The sequence below is a fragment of the Vitis riparia genome, chromosome 16, assembly GCF_004353265.1.
Source record: "Vitis riparia cultivar Riparia Gloire de Montpellier isolate 1030 chromosome 16, EGFV_Vit.rip_1.0, whole genome shotgun sequence".
Classification (NCBI taxonomy): domain Eukaryota; kingdom Viridiplantae; phylum Streptophyta; class Magnoliopsida; order Vitales; family Vitaceae; genus Vitis; species Vitis riparia.
The window spans coordinates 21,605,370-21,624,314 of NC_048446.1; the positions used below are offsets into that span (position 1 = coordinate 21,605,370).

General features: G+C 35.3%; 1 pseudogene; it reads right to left on the reverse strand.

Annotated features, from left to right (window-relative positions):
* Positions 1-625: 625 nt before the first annotated feature.
* LOC117933407 overlaps positions 626-18,945 on the reverse strand; it is a 39,905-nt pseudogene continuing 21,585 nt past the window's right edge.

The following is an 18,945-nucleotide window of genomic DNA, read 5'->3' on the forward strand; positions in this document are numbered from 1 at the left end:
GTCCGGATCATTGACTAAAGTGACCAAGCCTTGCTACAGCCCACGTTCCGCCGCCATCCTGTCCGGACATCTTTTACTCCTTGCATTCCAGATTGCTTATGGCAAAGGACTTCAAAGCTTCGGTTCTACATGTTTCTAAGCTTTCCATTGCTTTGCCATGGATTCCAAAGAACTCTCCTCAATCTCTGATTGCTTTGGTGATCAAAAAGCTATCAAAACACCAAAACTTAACACAATTTGATTAGAATTGATTGCAAAGGTCCTTAATATGTTAATTGGGTTAAAAGGTGATAACTACTACTCAAAAGTGTTTAAAAGAGTTTATTACAAGCTATCAAATAGCACTTTTTGAGTAGTAATCACTTGGTTTCTGAAATCCTAGTTATTTGCATATCAAAGACCCATAACATACTTTTCCCTATAATGAACTAAATATTATATCAACTAAAATTACAATGGTACTCCACAAAATACCATGAACTAATTCAGATCATAGGAGTGCAAAGTTTTATCTTACATAATGATGATCAAACAATCATTGTACATTAAGGAAGATCACATTTGAAGAATTGATGTTTGAGTTCTTGGTTGTTTCATCTAAAACAACATTCATCAATTCGTGTTAAAGAAATGCATAAACCTTCTTGAGCGTTGAAAAAAGAATATTATACCCACCATGGCTTCTATGTTAAATCCCTTATAAACACGTAGCGGAACCTTGAATTGTAAGGTAACCATTCTATGATCTGAGATTCCTTCTTGTTGGTTTTATGGTCAATGCACTTCTGTATTGAATCATGGAGCTTCTTATCAACATTTTCAGTGACCCACTTAAGAAGATCGTCAAAGCTTATCGAGGCTTCCTTGGCGAATCTTTCGAGCACCTTTGGTAGAAACACTTTCCTTGACTTCTTCACAACTACATTTGCTTGAAGAAACTCCCTTTTGCCACTTCCAGTTCTTCTTTAATATTTGAAGCAGTGTAGACTTTCAGCTAGGAAAAAAAAATTTGCAAGAATCAACTATGTCTAGTATATTAGCATTAGAACCAATGCTTAGTATGGAAGCAAATTTCATGGAAAAATGTCTTACAATCAAAGTTCAATGCCAGTGTTCATATACCTTCACTAAATTATGCCCATGTGAAATGACATAAAGCAATTCTAGTCTTGTTCAAAGGAGCAGGAACTGGTAGTCTAGGGGAGAGAAATTGAAGGGGAAAAGCTAAAGCTAAACTGGAGGTTGATGTAGAAGTATTATGTTGAATATCAAATCCCCAACCACAGTATTTTCACCTTCACTCCCTATGCCTCATTGAAAATAACCTGAAGATTGCCCTTATGGTCATTGCTATTCATTTTTCCTTAAAGTTGCTTTGAGAAATCAACCCAAGTTTATAGTAGACTTTCTGTTAGGGTACATTGGGACATCTCATGAAAATTGAACAAGTCCATCACATTTTAATGCACTAGTTGGTAGTGCACCATGGTGAAATTGCCAAACTAAATAATATGCAGATGAGATAATGATTGGAATCCTAAACCATATAGTAAAAAAATAATACAACATCAAGAAATCCTTCAGATTTCAGCTTGACATCCAAATGCCAATTAAGGTCCATTGCAACCGAACTGAATGTAGTTTAACCAGTAGTTCAACAACCACAAATTGAGAACAAATTGATTTAATGTCATATTCAGCTGAAATAGCACACATATGGAAATAATTTAAGCTGAAAATACATTGGTAACTTGTACCCCAACCAACTGATAGTGATAATACAGGAGCCTATAACCATTAACTAGTGACATTCAAGCTGCATTACTGTATAAAAAGATGTGCAATAGAAAGAAGTTACCACGGGGTCAGAAAAAGCTCTAGTACAAAGTGCAAAGCAAACAAGGGGTTGAAAACTCGGAAGACCAAATTTTAAGCTGATGAGTTGCCTTTCTTCACCAGATTTTTTCCTCATGTCCGTTGAAAGGATGGTTTAAAGCCATTATATTCAACACAAAAGAAAGAAAGGTGAGGATAAGGGATTACAATTTCATTGGTGATAATAATAATAATAATAACAACATTCAGATAGTGAACCAAACTGTATCTCATAGGTGAACTACTAAGTTAAAATCGCTGATGACTTTGGCCCGTTGGTTCTAATAAACTACACTTTCTAGTATACAAATTCTAATAAACTACCACTTTCTAGTATACAGAAAAGGAGAAGCAAACAAAGTATATCCTCCAATATTCCTATAGCTAGGAATGGCAATGAGCGGGTTTGGGACGGGTCACCCCTATCCCATTCCCGTCCCAAAATATTTAGTTATTTCTCAAACCCGTCCCAAACCCGGGGCGGGGCGGGGCGGGGCATTCCCATCCCCGTTATAGAGTTAAAATTAAATCCCATCCTCAGCCCGTCCCGACCCGGGTATGTGTTGTCGGGGCGAAGCGGGGCGGGGCGGGGCTGAAGCAACTCATCACCAAAAGTATTGAAGATATCAGTTGAAGCCATGATAGAGGTCTTGGACAGAGCACTTCTAGGGTTCTTCATGGCCTTCACCAGCACCAACAACACTTTTTCTCTGCAAACACCACAAACATCAGCCGACACCCATCTTCATTTTTCGAAAAACATTTCAAAATTAGAAATTCCCTTACAAGATCGGTGCCATCAGAGCGGAATGATACAACGCAAACCGCCTAGCGTAGTTCAGAGATTCACACACCTTGGCCCAATCCTTGGAATCCAATCCCTCAGTCAAACCCTTCATTTACAAACGAAATACACACAATTAACTCAAATCACAAGTAAATTTTCCCTCCAAAGGAGCCACTGAGAAAGGGAAACTTACAGTTATCTGGGTTTGTGGGTCAAGCATGGCTTTAAGATTCTCAGAAGAGATGTAGTCAATGGTGGCATCTGCAGTTGGTGGCAATGGAGCTTTGTTCTCATCATTCACACCAAAATCAGACTGTTTCTGAATTGAAACTGCAACTTTCGCTTGCTTTTTGGGCCTTTCCAGTGTTGTCGGGAGAGCATTATCCAGAGACCTCAGAGCCATTTCTTTGAGAGAGAAAGAAACAGATCCAAACAAAGAGCGTGTGTGTGTTTGGAAGATTGAAGCGTTTGATTGATTTAAAGGAATCAGTGGCTTTGACGATAAGATCTGCTTAGCCCCTATTAAGATTTGCAAGAAACGGATTCAAAACCTTAAATAGCAACCCGAAAACTAATAGAAAAAAAAATCCTTCAATAATCTGAAACTGGAAATGGAAAAATCCTAAATCTCATATCTCATTCCCGAATTAGAAACGAAATACAACACCAAATCAAGGCATCATTCAACCAAAAAATCAACAAAAAATCTTACCGGTTTGTAGATACGTGAAGATAATAGTTGTGATTCTTGATTTCTTGTGAATATGGGATAAACAAGGATGAATCGAGAGGAAATGGATTTTCAAATGGATTATCTGATGGATTTCTTCATTGAGTGGGAGGAAAAACCCTAGCGTCGATAGGAACGAGAACTGAGAGAAGAAGACCTAAAATGAGGAGAGGAAGCTAATATTTATAAGTGGGGGGTAAAGTAGTAATTTCATATTCGGGGCGGGGCGGGGCGGGTCAAATTATAACTACACCTGACCCCGCCCCGAACCCGATTCGGGTTTTTAAACAAATCCTGAACCCGGCCCATCCCCGATTGCCATGTTCCTATACCCGTCCCAATAGGGGCGGGTCGGGGCGGGTGACCCGGGAAACCCGCGAAATTGTCATTCCTACCTATAGCTAATCAGGAAAGGGGAAAAGTACATTATAAAAAAGTAAAAAAAAAAAAATCCTTTCCATTAGGTTATGAATGTGTTAAACTAAAATACTGACTACAAGAGCTAGAATAAAGCTAAGAAAAAACCTATTTGGGGCTGACTGGCTAATGAAAGATATTGAATTAATTAGTAACCAAATCTTTGCACATTATGTTCCCTTCTAATTATGTGAGAATGAGTTTTGTTATTAGGCTTTACTTGGATCATAGAAAGTTTGAGGAAAAGCACGAGAGGAAAAAATAAGGAAAAGGGGAAGGAAAAAAGAATAATGGAGGAAAAAAAAAAGGTTAAACAATTTTTTTCTCTCATTCTTCTTCGGTTTTATTTATCTTTTATATAGAGAGTGAAGAATTTGTATACAAATTTTAGACTATCTTTTATAATATTTTCTTTCATTTGATTTTCCATGATAGAACAAATACATGGGAAAATCTTAGATTCTTCCTACATGTTTTCCTTTCACTACCATTTTAGGAGATCCAAACAAACATCAAGGTTGGGATAAAATGCACATTTCAGTAATATTTTCAAGGTAAATGCAATGACAACCACACCAAGATCTAAAATCTAATACCAAATATGATCTTTTGTTAAAATCATGACTAGATTTCTGAATTGTTGTCTTTTATACATGATTCAATCCATGACATGTCAGTAAAATGATAGGTGGGACAAGAAATAAACTGTAATCCAGAAATTTCAAGAAAAAGCTTTTGTTGGTAGTAACAGACATCAGCTATATAGATTTTTCTCAGGATGATTTTAAGATCCAACCAAGAAATGCCACAAATACATATGCCCTATGTGCGGATGCCTGTTGAAGTAAGTTCAGTACCTGGGCAATTCGGGGTGTACGGAAGCAAAATATTGACTGCTCTATGGCATTTGCACTTACGATGTACCTTCCAATGTTGTAAGCAGCCTGTACTACACCAAAGAAACACATCAATTCTTTATTTGATTAAAAAATTAAAAGAAGAAAAATTTATCAAAAAATGCTAGAGGACTCCAGCAACTAAGGAATGCCTGTGGAACCCTTCAGCGAATAAGCCATTTTCCTTTTGAAATATGGCCTCCATCAATTTTAGATCAAAACTGTTAGGAAGTGTCCCAAATTCCTAATTAGTATAGATTCCTTTTTGTAAAGAATATTATATAAAATATTTCTAGGTTGATATATTATTGTAATATTAGACTTCCTTATAGAATAAGGAAGGTTGTTGGAAATATCTCTATAAATATTTTAGGTCATGAGGGGAAAAAGTTATGAGATGGAGATGGACCTGTAGAGAATAGAGATGTGAGGAAGAACGGGAGGTACCCGGTGGAGCGAGATGGCTCGTAGTAAGGTATGGATACAAGGAGTGGGGAAACATGGGATGTTTCGGGAACCCAATAGTTGTATCTAGTTCTATCCTCTATAATATTCTCTATTGTATAGTGGAATCATTATCTCTCATCCGTGGACGTAGGCATGGTTGGCCGAACCACGTTAAAACCTCGTGTACCATATGTGTGATTGTTTTATCTTTGTGTTCTTGAACTAACATTGTTGGCATCAAAGCTTTCGTTGGCACTACAAAAACATATGTTTTGATGATTATTCAAACTCAAAGGATAGGACAACAAATGAAATCCACATAAGAGATTGCATTTCAAAGGAACCACGGATTATCAGTCTCTGCTGCCTGTAGCAGCGCTTGTTTGCTCCATGGCTAAGTGGGAAGGAGCAATAGCATTTGAACTACTTAGAAGAATTATTCCCCCAATCCTAGAATGAATGAAGTGAAGAACATGTTTCATCAAACCACAGAAGTGGCAGAAATAGAAACAGAACCTGGTTAAGGGAAATTATATCAATGGAATTTCTTTTGAAAGAGTTTCAAAGGTTTTGTTTAATTGCAAAAGATTCTCTACGACCAAAACTGATTTTGGAAAAAAGAAGTGCACTTCCTTGTGGAACAAGGCCAACCTTCTAAGCGAACTGTGGGGAATTCCATATGCTAGATATGCCTGCACAAGTCCGAGGTAAAACACTTACATAGGTACAGACTGGTAGGACAAACTAATTACTAGTAAGGCAGTTCTTTACATGCATAACTAGAGAATTGTACACATTAACCCAAACTGCAGTTTGGGCATTGCTTTCCATCTGGCTGACATTCACCTTTTCCAGTTGTTCCACGAGAACTCTGAAATCATAAAAAGGAGAACGAGAAACAGTTCTAAGTCAGGACTCCTGCATAGGATACAATAGGTACAATATAAGGGAAGATCTAATGCATAATTACTTTTGTTTCAGGGACAAAGAAGGGTGACAGTCCATGCTTCAACCAGTGCTACTGTCACTCTTGTGAGTGGTAGTTGCAATCTGCTCTATTAGAACACTCCCATCTACCTCAAAAAAAGAAAAGCAGAAATAATTTATGACCTTGAAAATTCAAACTGGGCTGAATTGATTAAACCATTCCATAGGGGCGATTATCTCACTGTTCATAGAACACTGACCCCTCTTTAAATGTGTTACACCAGTAGGATGGACAACAAGGCATGAAATGGAGCGGGCCTAAGTACCCAGGGATCTCTCATTATCTTCCCAGCTCAATGCCTAGATAGACTCCATAATTTCTTTTAAACTAACGGCAGACTGATTCGTACCCTCCTGTCTCATTGCACTGAACTTGGGTGACCAATACCTACCTATAGTTGTTGATGGCGTACGATGCACGAGAGAATTGACTTTTGTCTGTTGATATCCAAGATATTTCTACCATGGATTTACAAGACCATTCCCGGTCTTCTTCAATACCACGACGAGGGAGTATAACATTAGTGGATGACCTTGACAATAACGGTGATCGATTTTTCTCTGGATTCACAGATGCCGCACCACGAAGCCAGCAATATAGTGCAGCCATACACCTGACCATTTCCTCGGACAATTTGCTCGGGCACTGGTAGAGATGATCTTTCAGAGTCCGCAGCATACTTCTGTCCATGGTTGGTAACTTTTCAAGCACCTGACATAAACAAGTGAGATAACAAGCTCAATCAAATAGCAATTACATGACCAACCAATAAATTGAATTAAACATAACTAGAACTAGTTATGTGCACATGCTACAAGGGTGTTTTAATACTCCATGGAAATGAAGTCATGGGAAAATTACATTCTGTTTTAATAGCTTTTTTAAGGCAAAAATCTTTCAAGTATAGTGGAGTATTTACTAAATCCATTGTAAATATTTTAGTGGTATGCAAAATGATAACAAAGGTGACAAATGCTATCAATTCTTGAAATTCTATACTCTATCCATATTACCAATTAAACTTCATTCAAAAAGCATGGAGAAAAAACAGAGAGTCTCCATTCAAATAGTAAGAAAACAAAAGTATTTCATTGCAATTTTTGTCTATAAGATGATTCTATTTGTAGTACAAAACAGACTTAGCTCAGGTGGTATGGAAATACAACAAATTATTTTCAAATAATAAATAAAAAGCAGTGTAACTATTCTATTTCCTTTTCACTTCTAGTTCCCCTCAATGGAAAGTTTTGTATTCACAAAATAAAAAGGATCTATGTTTTTTGGTTTATTTTATGGAGCTTAACACTCGTTTATAAGCCCATCCCATTTACTTGATTGATGGGCCACCCCCCCCCCCCCCCCCCCCATAAGGTGCAGTTCCTAAGGTTTTACTAGTTGGGAACAAACTTGCCTTCCATTACACCTTCGTGCATTCAGGAACTTTAATCCAAGTCATCTCAGTATACTCCATCAAATTGGGGTGTATATTCTGATGGTGCTTGTCTCTCACGGCTTTCTGGTTCTGTTCATGATCTGAACAATTTTTCCGTTTTGTATGGTTTTGGAAGTACAACCATTTTTCTTCTGGTTTAACTTCTAAATATGTCCAGGTGTGGACTTGCTAATCAAGGTCTAATTTAAATATCTGAACCAGTCTTCCACTGACATAAGGTCTTCTTGGACAGCTAGGTTTCTTCTTTCTCTGGGGAAGCCAACAGGTCTCTAGTGCTGTAATTGTTTCATTCTTCTTTGTTCAAATGGTTCTGTTTTATAGAGCAAACCAGGACCCAACCTTCTAAACTAGTGCCCTTTATTTTGGGGAAAAAAAACACTAGTCCATGAACCATACAATGTTTCACGCATTCAGCATAATTTTAGAAATGATAACTCTGAATGCATATATAAGGAGTCAACAACTTTTGTTAAACCCGATTTTTACCAGAAATAAAGATGCCATAAGTATGAGAAGTACGAGGAAGATGTTATCTTTAAGCTAATAAATCATACATATAAATATGCAGCAAAAAGATGCACTTCACATGAAACAGAACTATCATATATTTAGCAAGTTGGAAAAAGAAGATAGAAATGGAATACGGCAATTTGTAGATACTGGAAGATATGATATTAAATAAAATCAAATGTAACAACCACACATGAGATACACATTTGAAAAATGATAAAGGAGAAGCATAAAAAGTATACTACCTTATCAGGGTCTGACCAAGTCTTCTCAAAATGAATGCTGCCTGTCAGAACTTGGAAAGGTCGCAAAGGGAACTTCTTTGAGGAGCAAAATGCACTTGAAATTATACTTGGGTGTGTCATTGATTCATTTTTTGTATGGGGAGGAGAAGCAAAGCTTGAGCTTTGCTCAGAAGGCGGTCGACTAACGCATTGTTCAAAAATGCTCCTATAGAGAGTGAGAACATGTTGTTCACGATTTGCAACCTCTTCTTCAAGTAATTCAATCTCAGCAATCAACTCCTTCGTCCGAAATGAAAAAGAGTATCAAGGATCTGATTCTACTTATCCTATTTTATTGTGGCTCATGAATTAAAATAGCAAAGCTTTGGCATGTACAATCTGAATTGACAAAGTAATATGGTGAGAATACTTGGTGAGTATAAGAGCAGTATTCATATGCTTAATATCTGATTTGTAGGAATGCAGAGACTGAACCAACCAAAACTCTTGAGAAAAAAGGTGTTCAAACCCATTTACAGATAATCCTACTTTTTCAAGCAAAGTAGTAGGAAGCCTAGGAAGAGTATCGATAGGAAACATGCAAGTGAAGATGGGTTCAGGTTACATATAACTGCTCATGCCTTCTTGCTCATGTTCTGTTCCACAAGTATTTATGTTAAGGTAAGCCATCAGGAAAGGGCGGCACCCTCTTTGGCGAATGAGTTAAAAGAAGCATGAAGGTTCAAGATTTTCTACTCAATTAAATATGCTATTTTCTGTCCCTAATGCTTTAAATCATAAGGTAACTTTCAATCAGCAATAGTTGAATATTTAGCAAAATCTCTCTGAGAGTCGGTTCCCAGAGGCAAATTTACCTCAGCAGCAAAATGCCTATGCCCAGGTGACAATGTACTAGAAGCTCGACCCATCGCCCTCTCAAGCATAGTGCGCATGGATTTCTCTTGCTGCAAACGCAATTGCAGCTGCTCAATCTGCAAATTAATATATAATTTGCAGCAAGAATATGTTAGATTTATAAACATTGTTATATGGAAACTGAGAATTGTTTCCGAAATAGATTATTTAACAAGCATAGCGGTTTTAGCCATCTGGCATTGACAAGGAAATACATGCTATATTCTATAGTCAGCATGGATTACCCTATGTTGATGACAGACCGCACATGTCATCCGGGTGATTATGAATATGTTAGATTATGACCAACTATAAAAATCAATTGGAGTTATTGCCCATTAATGTTAAATATTAATGTATAGAACTCCTCGGTGCGGATAGGAGTATAAAGTATGGCCTTTAATTCTATGTGTACTATCAGTGCTATTATATAACAGTTTGTATAAATACTAGCCATATTTATACATGACATATAATATTAGTCACAAACTAATAACACTAATCAATGGTAGCTTTATGGTTTAATTTAGTTTATATGCCTAATCATATGCAAAGTTACTAATATAGCATCAATAATTATAATCATTATTATAACATATGTGTAAAATCAGGAATATCATAATTCGGTTTACAATATATACTAATATGCAAAGTTTTGTTAACAATTATAAACTTTATTAATCTAGAGCCCTCAACTCATAACCCGGAGTCGTTCATGTCAACTATAACGTTGAGTTGTTTATAGCATCTAGAGCTCGCATTGGTATTAAGCTCAACACAGTGTGGGTCAACTATAGCCGATCTAGATGCTATGAACAATTGATTGGCTGAGATGGTATACAATTATTAGTTCATGATAAGCCACTGTCAGGATTTAATACATTGATAGGATAATTGGTAGCCTAATCATAATGATCCATGAGGTTCAACGAGTTATTCAATACCATCCTAATATTATTTGAACAATATTTGGCTTAGTTTGATCAATGCATAAGTATGAACATAGCTATTTGATATTGTAGGACAATTCATATAAGGTTTACTTTTATATTATTCTGTATAATAAATTATTAATTATAATAATATATCCAATGAATCATAATTTTACTTTGAATACCCTAAAACACTAAACCCTAAATCATATTATTGAACAGTGCTATTATAGACGTAGTCTCATTAATTTTAAAATATTAATTATCACAAAGCATTTATAAATGAGAATAATCGGTCTATGATTCGGATAAATATGTGGATATCCTTGCGACTCAAAGCATTCTCATAACCATAGGTGAATAATATGCAAAGCATTCTCATGATGTAAAATCAGAATAATAATTGAAGCACTATGATATTATAGTATAATAATTATGCTATTCGGATTTAGGAGATATTAATTAGTTGTTCATATATAGTTTATATTAGCTCATTAATGTTAAACCCATAATAATATTTCATAGTTTATCATGTTATCTTACAGACCCTATGTATAAAATAATAACTTATCATGGTTATCTGAGCAATAGCATTCTACTCTGAAACATGTTTTAAAATATGCACTCATAACATATCAATTAGGTTTTCAAACAGATTTTTGTTTTACAAAACATAAGATGAAAGCAAAACACATGGATAGACGCAGCTTTAAGGAAGCTGAACTGAGCAACCCGAACAAGGATCAAGCCCTTAAATCTGGTGGTTCTGAAGGAAAAGATATCCCTAGAGTTGGTAGTAATTAGTGAAGATGGGACTGTACAATCTGTTTGAGCAAGCTGTATTTGGCACAATTAAAGATCTTGTTGTTCCACACCAGAATGAAAGGTTCCACTATCAAAAAGACCGCAAGGTTGTAGGAAAAAGGAGAGGAGCTACCGCCTTGTTCTATCTCTGATGGCCTGCTCAGTTCCTCCAATCCTTTGCACAAGCCCGTTGAATCTCTGACTCCTCTCCATTTTCTCACGTGGCTCTCATGCCAAATGTAGCCTCATTGCCAGGGTTAGTGAAACTCCACTGGTTGGGAATATGACACCAGATTTTGAGATAGAAGATATTTTTTTATCAGGAGTTCATCAAGGTTGAACTTTCAGAGTATATTGGGAAGAAATATGTGTATTCTCACATCTCGCATGGGTCCAAACGGATAGAAAGTCAGGTGGCCTTGGAGATCTCAGGTGACTCTTCATCATTGGCAAGGGAAGAATTATCATGCAGTCCCACTTCGGCAACTCCTCGAACCCCATGCTGCCATCCATCTGCATCCAAACCTTTACCAGATCACCTTTGTTGGCCCCACATGCAGACTGTGCAAGTCCGTGGTTTGAGTTTAAGGCAAAATTTTCTGAATTTGATGATTTTAATTCAGAGGAAGGTCTCCCAACCAATTCAGAGGATGGTAGAGTAGACACAGTTGCACCCTGGGCCCACATAAATGACCCCATTTTGCATGGCCACCCTCCTAGGCCCATTTTCAAAGCCCATGTGTTTCTTTTCTTTACCTTCAAAACTGATTTTCGAAGATCCAATTTTCAAATACACTACTTTTCATTCTTCTTTAGTGTTGAGGATCACCAAAAACCCCATTTTTCAATAAAATTTGCTTCCATTTTCTTTCCGGCAAACATCATTTCACATTTTTCTTGATTTTTTAAATGTTTTGAAATAAACATGAATTTAATTCTATAATTCCAAATAATGGGATTTATGGAATTAATTCATGTAAAAATAAATTGGGCTTTGGTGGGGGCCCAACATTAGTAATGTTTTTTTAAAAAAAATAAATTTGAGTGAAGTGCAATATCCGTCAATGATGGTTTCTTACTCTATTTAGTGACACATGTGATATATTTTGTACTTGTTATTATAAACTAACCCCATTTCATGATAGTATTTTTTTGCTTATTGCTAAGGTATGCCCTCACTCTCATTTTGATTGTTCTCCATGCATGTTTTGGCTTCCGGTGTATGATCATTTTGGTATCAATTGATTTCCTTACCAATTGTCATGTTTGCTTCATCTTATTTAGTAGAGATCCATTTTTAGGGGTTTAGAAAGGTGTTACGATCTTTACCATAGGAGTAACTATATGTACAATTTTAAGTATTTGAAATTAGTGGTAAGGAGTGATCACCATGATGCATATGAAATTTTATTACTAAGCTATAATCTTGAGTAACTATCATGATCGAAACTTGAGTTTTCTTTAAGCCTTTGCTTTATGTGAAATAATATATAAGTTTTTAATTATATTTATGTATTATCATATCTTTATAAAAATCAATTAACAAGTAAGTTCATTTAATTCACCTTTTTTGGAAAATTCAACACTTTCAATTGAAAGATGAAATAACATAATACACTTAGAAAATTATAAACAAACATTTTCCTTTGGTCCATTCACAATAACACTATGCTCAAAAAGTGAATCTTGCACTAGGCGATTAGCTTCAAATTGGTCCTCTTACTTAGTGGAGAGAATAGTTTCCAATCAATGGTATACCAAAAGCCAATAACACCCTTATTGGCTAGAGTTGCAATACATCACAACCCCTACAAAAGGTAATTAAGGTTGACAACTTATCCCCAGTTGGCCAATGTCATTGATAACCAAAGTTTTTAAAATTATTATAATAAATTAAAAGATGAATTCTCTTGTATAATAATAAACAAATCATATAATATTCCAAATTCTTTTACCTTCAACTATCATTTTTTAGGGACTGACTTATTTTGGTTGGTGAAAGCTCATATTCGTTGCAGCGACTATATTGTAGATTATATGGTGGCTCCTTGTTTACTATCAATTGCCTAGCACCATATCCAGGAACTTTCTTAATCTATGTCATGTAGCTTGAAAATATTTATCCTATCCATATATAGTGTGGTGGGGCACTAACAAGATATTGATCGGGATGCATTGTATCCTTAAACACTCGGATCCTTTAAAATAATTTAAATAATTTTTTTTGCACGTTATTGTGTTTTTCCTAAAAGGATGCAATTGAAAATGATTGTGCCGTGGTATCTTTTTTGAGAGCCCCTTCCATGATCCTTTAAAATTCTTCTTTTTAAACGGAACACTCAATGTGCATTGAGACGTCATGTTAGCATGCATAACTAAATTCTTCTTTAATTAATGTTGAGACTTCATTAAGTCCAATTTAACAAGTCCTGATCTGGCCACCAAGAACTTAATGTTGCTTAACTGCATTTGAACGACAAGAACTTGAAATTTCAAATTGCTGATGGATTCTATCAATTCCAATGAAGGAGCTCTGAGATTTCGAATGCAACTATTGACTCAATAGTTAGGTCAAAGGGTCTAACTTTTATTTAGACATCCAACGGCCAAAAGGATAATGCCATATATTATGGTTAAACGAACCTTAATTGGAACATGAAATATACTGCAATTTTATGCGATGCTGTGTGAACAGATTTATAATGCACCAAATGGATAAGAAGTTTTGCATTCGTTCCTCTGAATATAAGATTCCCACTGCACAAATTGTCTACAACTTTTGCAAACTTTACTGATACCACAACCATCTCTGGGCGCCCCACATAATTAAGTCTTCAGTGGCGGCGCATTATTTTGATGAATTAATTATATAGCATGCGGGAAAGGAAAGGAAGATCAGGAGATCTTCTCCACTATTTAATTTAATTAGCTGTTTTCACAAATCACTTGTTACGTGGAAGATAGAATGCAACAAATCAACTTTGAAATAACCCCACCCACAATTATAAGCAATTGAATGGTTGAGGTCAGCCATGGAAAGATCACATGCAGCAGATGATGGTGAAGTTGCTTGAATCCCTTTTTATGATTAGAATATACAGAGCCTTTACCACTTAAGAAATCATCAACACTATCTATTGCCAATGTGCTTTTAATATAAACAAATCATCTCAATCATCAACACTATCCAACACTATAAATAAAACCTAATAATGCACAACATGACTAAAGAGAGATGGTTATGAGCACTCAAAAGCTTAGGGACAGGAGAATCGAAATTTTCTTAATTAAGGAATTCCAAACTTTACAGCCCTGAAATTCAGAAAGAATGATGTGGCCGACATTGAAAAGATTTTTAAAGACTATGATAGTTCTTTTTTGTGAGTGGCTTCCCGCAATCTCGCTTAGCATGGGAAGCTACCTAAAGGAGGGTGCTTATAAAATAAATGTGTAACTTTTAGACCAAAATGATGGACTTAAAAAGATTTAGACCGTTGATATTCTACTCCGGATATGCAAAAGAGACATTTCTAAGAGCTTAAAGCCAGGACTTAAGATTATGCTACTGATAAAATCTCTCTTCTAACAACCTGTTTTAGTCGGCTTCCTGCACTGCTGCAATCCTATCAACAGTTCTTGGCAATGAAATTGAACGACTAAAATCGAAATTAATATTTTGATCATAAGCTTAAATGATTTCATAAATGAGTTTTATTTGGTGGCATATAGAGGTTTCGGGGAGCGAGCCAAAGCCGTGACAATTTCTAGGGTGATGAATGGACCCCCTCAAGTACTCTTGAGTTTTACAACATGTTAAGTGAATGAATAGAAGCATCAACACATCTCAAGGGCTTGCATTATCTTCTGTTTTCACTTTCTCCTCTCAAATGAAGAGTGAATCATGCATAGTTCTACTACATTTGTCTTGCATTAGATCAAACTGTTCTATTATTTGAACTCGTGTTTTTCCTTTGTTTGTCTTTTGTAAGAGTCTTCCAATCCATAGCATACATTTTAGGACATTATTTATCGGTGGACAACATTGCAGCGACAGCTAAACTACATGACAAGTGACTAAAATCATTGAATGAGATAGCATTACTTATGATATACAATCAAATTTTCCTGAAAGCTCACTTCATCAAAGATATCAGCTCCAAACCTATTCACTGTAGATTTTGAATTTCCAGTGGCAGCTGAGTTCATCTTATTTCAAGATCGGGACTGGTGATTTGCTCCACTTAAGAGCATCTATGGTAAATTTTTTTGCGAGTTCAGCAGTCAAAATGATCCAACTTCTCCAGTTTGAAAAAACCAATAATACTGTGCAATGTTAGATGCCATATATCTAGAGAAAGTATCTTGAGCCTTCAACCGAAGTAATATGGAGTGATTTAATGGACTCTCTCCTTAACTGAACTAACACTTACTTGTAATTCAGTATATATATATATATATACAAGAGACCTCTTTGCATCGCCATAGAGATAAGCTCTCCTAGATCGTGCTACATACCGTCATATTTTTCCATAATAATGTATCTGAGTGGGAACTCCTGATTCTTTCCAGCTCGTTTACACGGGTCACAAATTGGTAAGTTGTAATATAACTAGCTACCTTAATAAAGAAGTATAAAGAAGACTAGTAGTGGCATTGGCAATTGGCAAAATTCAGGCCTAGATGGCTATTAAACAAGTACTTTCCTAGCTATTTAAAAGCTCAAGGGACTGACTCCATCTTTGCAAGACCCTAGTTGGGATCTTAATTCTGTGAGGCTTCTTGCATCTTCTATCCCCATACTACAATTAATGGAAGTTCTCAGAAAGGTCTTCAAGCCTATGAGGGTTATCATATTTGTCTTGGTGATTCTTACAGCCAACGGATATGCTGCTTCAAGGCCCCTGGAACTGGGAGTGAGGATTAGAAATAGTTCTCTGGAAGTCATTTCATCTATAAGAGCTCCCGTCCCACCGTCCGGTCCTTCTCCATGCACTCACATAGGCGACAATGGTGGCAGAGTTATTGGGCGATGCCCTAGTCATGGATGAACTTACCTCTGCCACGGTGCAACTCTCAGCTAAAGTATATGTATATATATATATATATAATTATAGAGCTTGCCTAAAGAATTAAGTCTAAGATGTTATGATTCTCTTATGATTTAAATATGAGCATGTGAATGTAGATAATTAAAGATAAATCTGAAGTCCTTGAGATGGACTGAATATATATATATATATATATATATATATATATATATATATATATATATATATATTTTCTCTTTGTTTTTACCGTTTCTGTAGTTTCAAAATTCTACTTGAAAAAACAGTATAATTAATTAACAACAGAGAGAGGATGACATACTTCTTTTTTTTCCTGTTCCGAACCAGACAGTTATCTTCTTCCAAATGCATGTAGATATCACAATCCATACGGTGGTACTACCTTCTCTCTTCTTGCTAATTTCTGTGGATGATCTTCCAAGTTCCATAAAAAACTCTTAAAAGGTTCGAGATTGTATTTCTAGAATTATAGTGTGTGTGTGTATAATACTGCATCGATCATGGGATCGCTTAAAACAACCAGATCTCTCCCTCCCTTTGATGTTCTTCAGGATTTCACAAATTGATTCGGCACTTTTGCAGGATCCTGACCTGAAATTTAATTGTTTTCTTGTTCATTTCAATCATGCCAACGCTAGAATTGTGAATATATACGTTTAAAGGCCATAGAATGAAACCCAGTACTATTAGACAGCAACGGTGTCTCCATGCATGCATAGTGAGCGGAGTATGCAGCGACCCAAAACACTATTTCAACTTCTAGCATGTTTATGAATGTAAATTGTTGGGAATCTGTCATGGGTCATGGGCTCATCGTTAGCCAGTTCGGGTAAAATTTTCTAATGGCCTGTGTAGTTATGGAAAGGAAATGGCAACTTCCAAACCTTAGTTCATTAATCAGGACGCTTTGGGCCCAAACAGCCCATGGAGCTGACCTATCTGATATCTTGGCAAGTTAATTCTTTCTTTTTCTTATTTTTTTCTTCTTTTTTTTTTTTTTTTAATAAAAGCAATTACTATTAATTAACACTTATTCGTTTGGAAACTGTTTAGCCAAAATATCTGTTGACTTATTCGTTTTTCTCAACATTTAGTCATTATCATACCTATGAAAATCTACTTAAATCATTTTAACATCTTTTGCGAGGCACCGAATATTAATAGAGGAGGCATGACACTTTTAACACTTAAGTCACAATTTTAAAATCTTTTTCAAGTTTATTACAATCAATAATAGGTAATTGGACCCGCACCTTGTAAGGGAATCAGTGAATTAAGTTTGGTGGTGACATCGAAAGTTTTCCTTGTAGAGCATATCAGAGCATATCTTCAAGACTTCAATTCTATATAAAAATGAGCCATGGAAACAACTGTCACACCACTTTTCTTGAGAGATATTGATACGATCTTGTATGTGAAAAGGCAATTTTATATTTGGATGGACTAAGAGATTGTCAACTTTGCCATTACAAATTCAGAAGTCACTAAAAGCATGAACTACTGTTGGAGAATGACTCATGTGTGGATTGCAGCGCCCTCTAGGTAATTCTTGATAGATTATATTCCCATTGATATGTCAAAAACAACTCAACTAAAGGAAATGGTTTAACATTCTCACTAGAAGTTCAAATATTACTGAAAACATGGTGTGGTGGTGGGAAAGTTCTCCTTCTGTTTATGGGGTTTTCGAGGTAGTTTTGTTAAATATCCGCAGATATTCTTTTACCCCTTCCCTAAATCAAGGACACAATTTTGATGAAAAGCTTTGTGAATCTTAATTAATTTAATTAATGTATTATGATCCATTGAAAAAATATAACATTTTTGAAAAGTTTCACTTTTTACTTTTAAATATATGTATTTTGAAAAAAAAAAAAAGTAATCCTTCAAACATTCAATCTAATAATGAAAAACTTCAAAATTCTATGACTACCATATGTTATTTTTATCCATTTCCTCTTACCCCTAACTACCTCTCTCTCACTTTCCATTTTTTTATTTTAAATTTATTTATTTTTATTTAAATTTGACATGACAAGTCAAAGAATATAATTATTATGTTTAAAATTTTTACACATGGTAATCAATATAGATTTTTTTTTAAAAAAATTATTATTTTTTTTCCCTCCCCATAATATGTCCATCTTTTTGCATATATATATATATATATATATATTTTAATATAGTGGCTATAGGTGGTAATAGACCTTACCCTAAATAAAAGAAAAGTGGTATATTTTTCTCATCATGATACTTCTAACATACATTAGTGGTACTTTTTTCGTAAAAAAGTGATACAATTTTTTATGAAAAAAATACCATATTTTCCAAGGGTTGTATTGATTGGTGTTAGCGTGCAATAACACTCACTAAATTCATTGTTATTTAATCATTATATAAGATTTGGAACATGTGACGGATGTTAACAAACCTTAACTTAAATGAAAGAAGAGTGGTACATTATTCTTATCATGGTAGTACTTTTAATCATCATTTCTATCATAATGGTACTTTTAACACAATTTAGTGATTTTTTTTTAAATAAAATAGTGATATTTTTATATAAAAGAGTGGTACACTTTTTTTCAAGGGTTGTCTCGATTAGTGTTATTGTGTAATAACATCCACTCAAGTGAGTCTAAAGCGAGATGGTAAGGTAGAGGGCTTCCAATTCATAGGCCATGAAAATTTTTTTTAACTCTTCTTTCATTATCATTTGAAAAAGTGGTGGAAGAAGGATTGATTAGGATCGATTGTAAAACCTCTCATAGAATAAAACTATTAGATTGAAGCATACTCTAAATGTGCCACAAAAACACCCAAGTACAAATTATGGCATCAAATGCAAAGGCAACTTCTGGATAGACTAGGTTGTTTTGTATTCACCTGATTGCTTACATG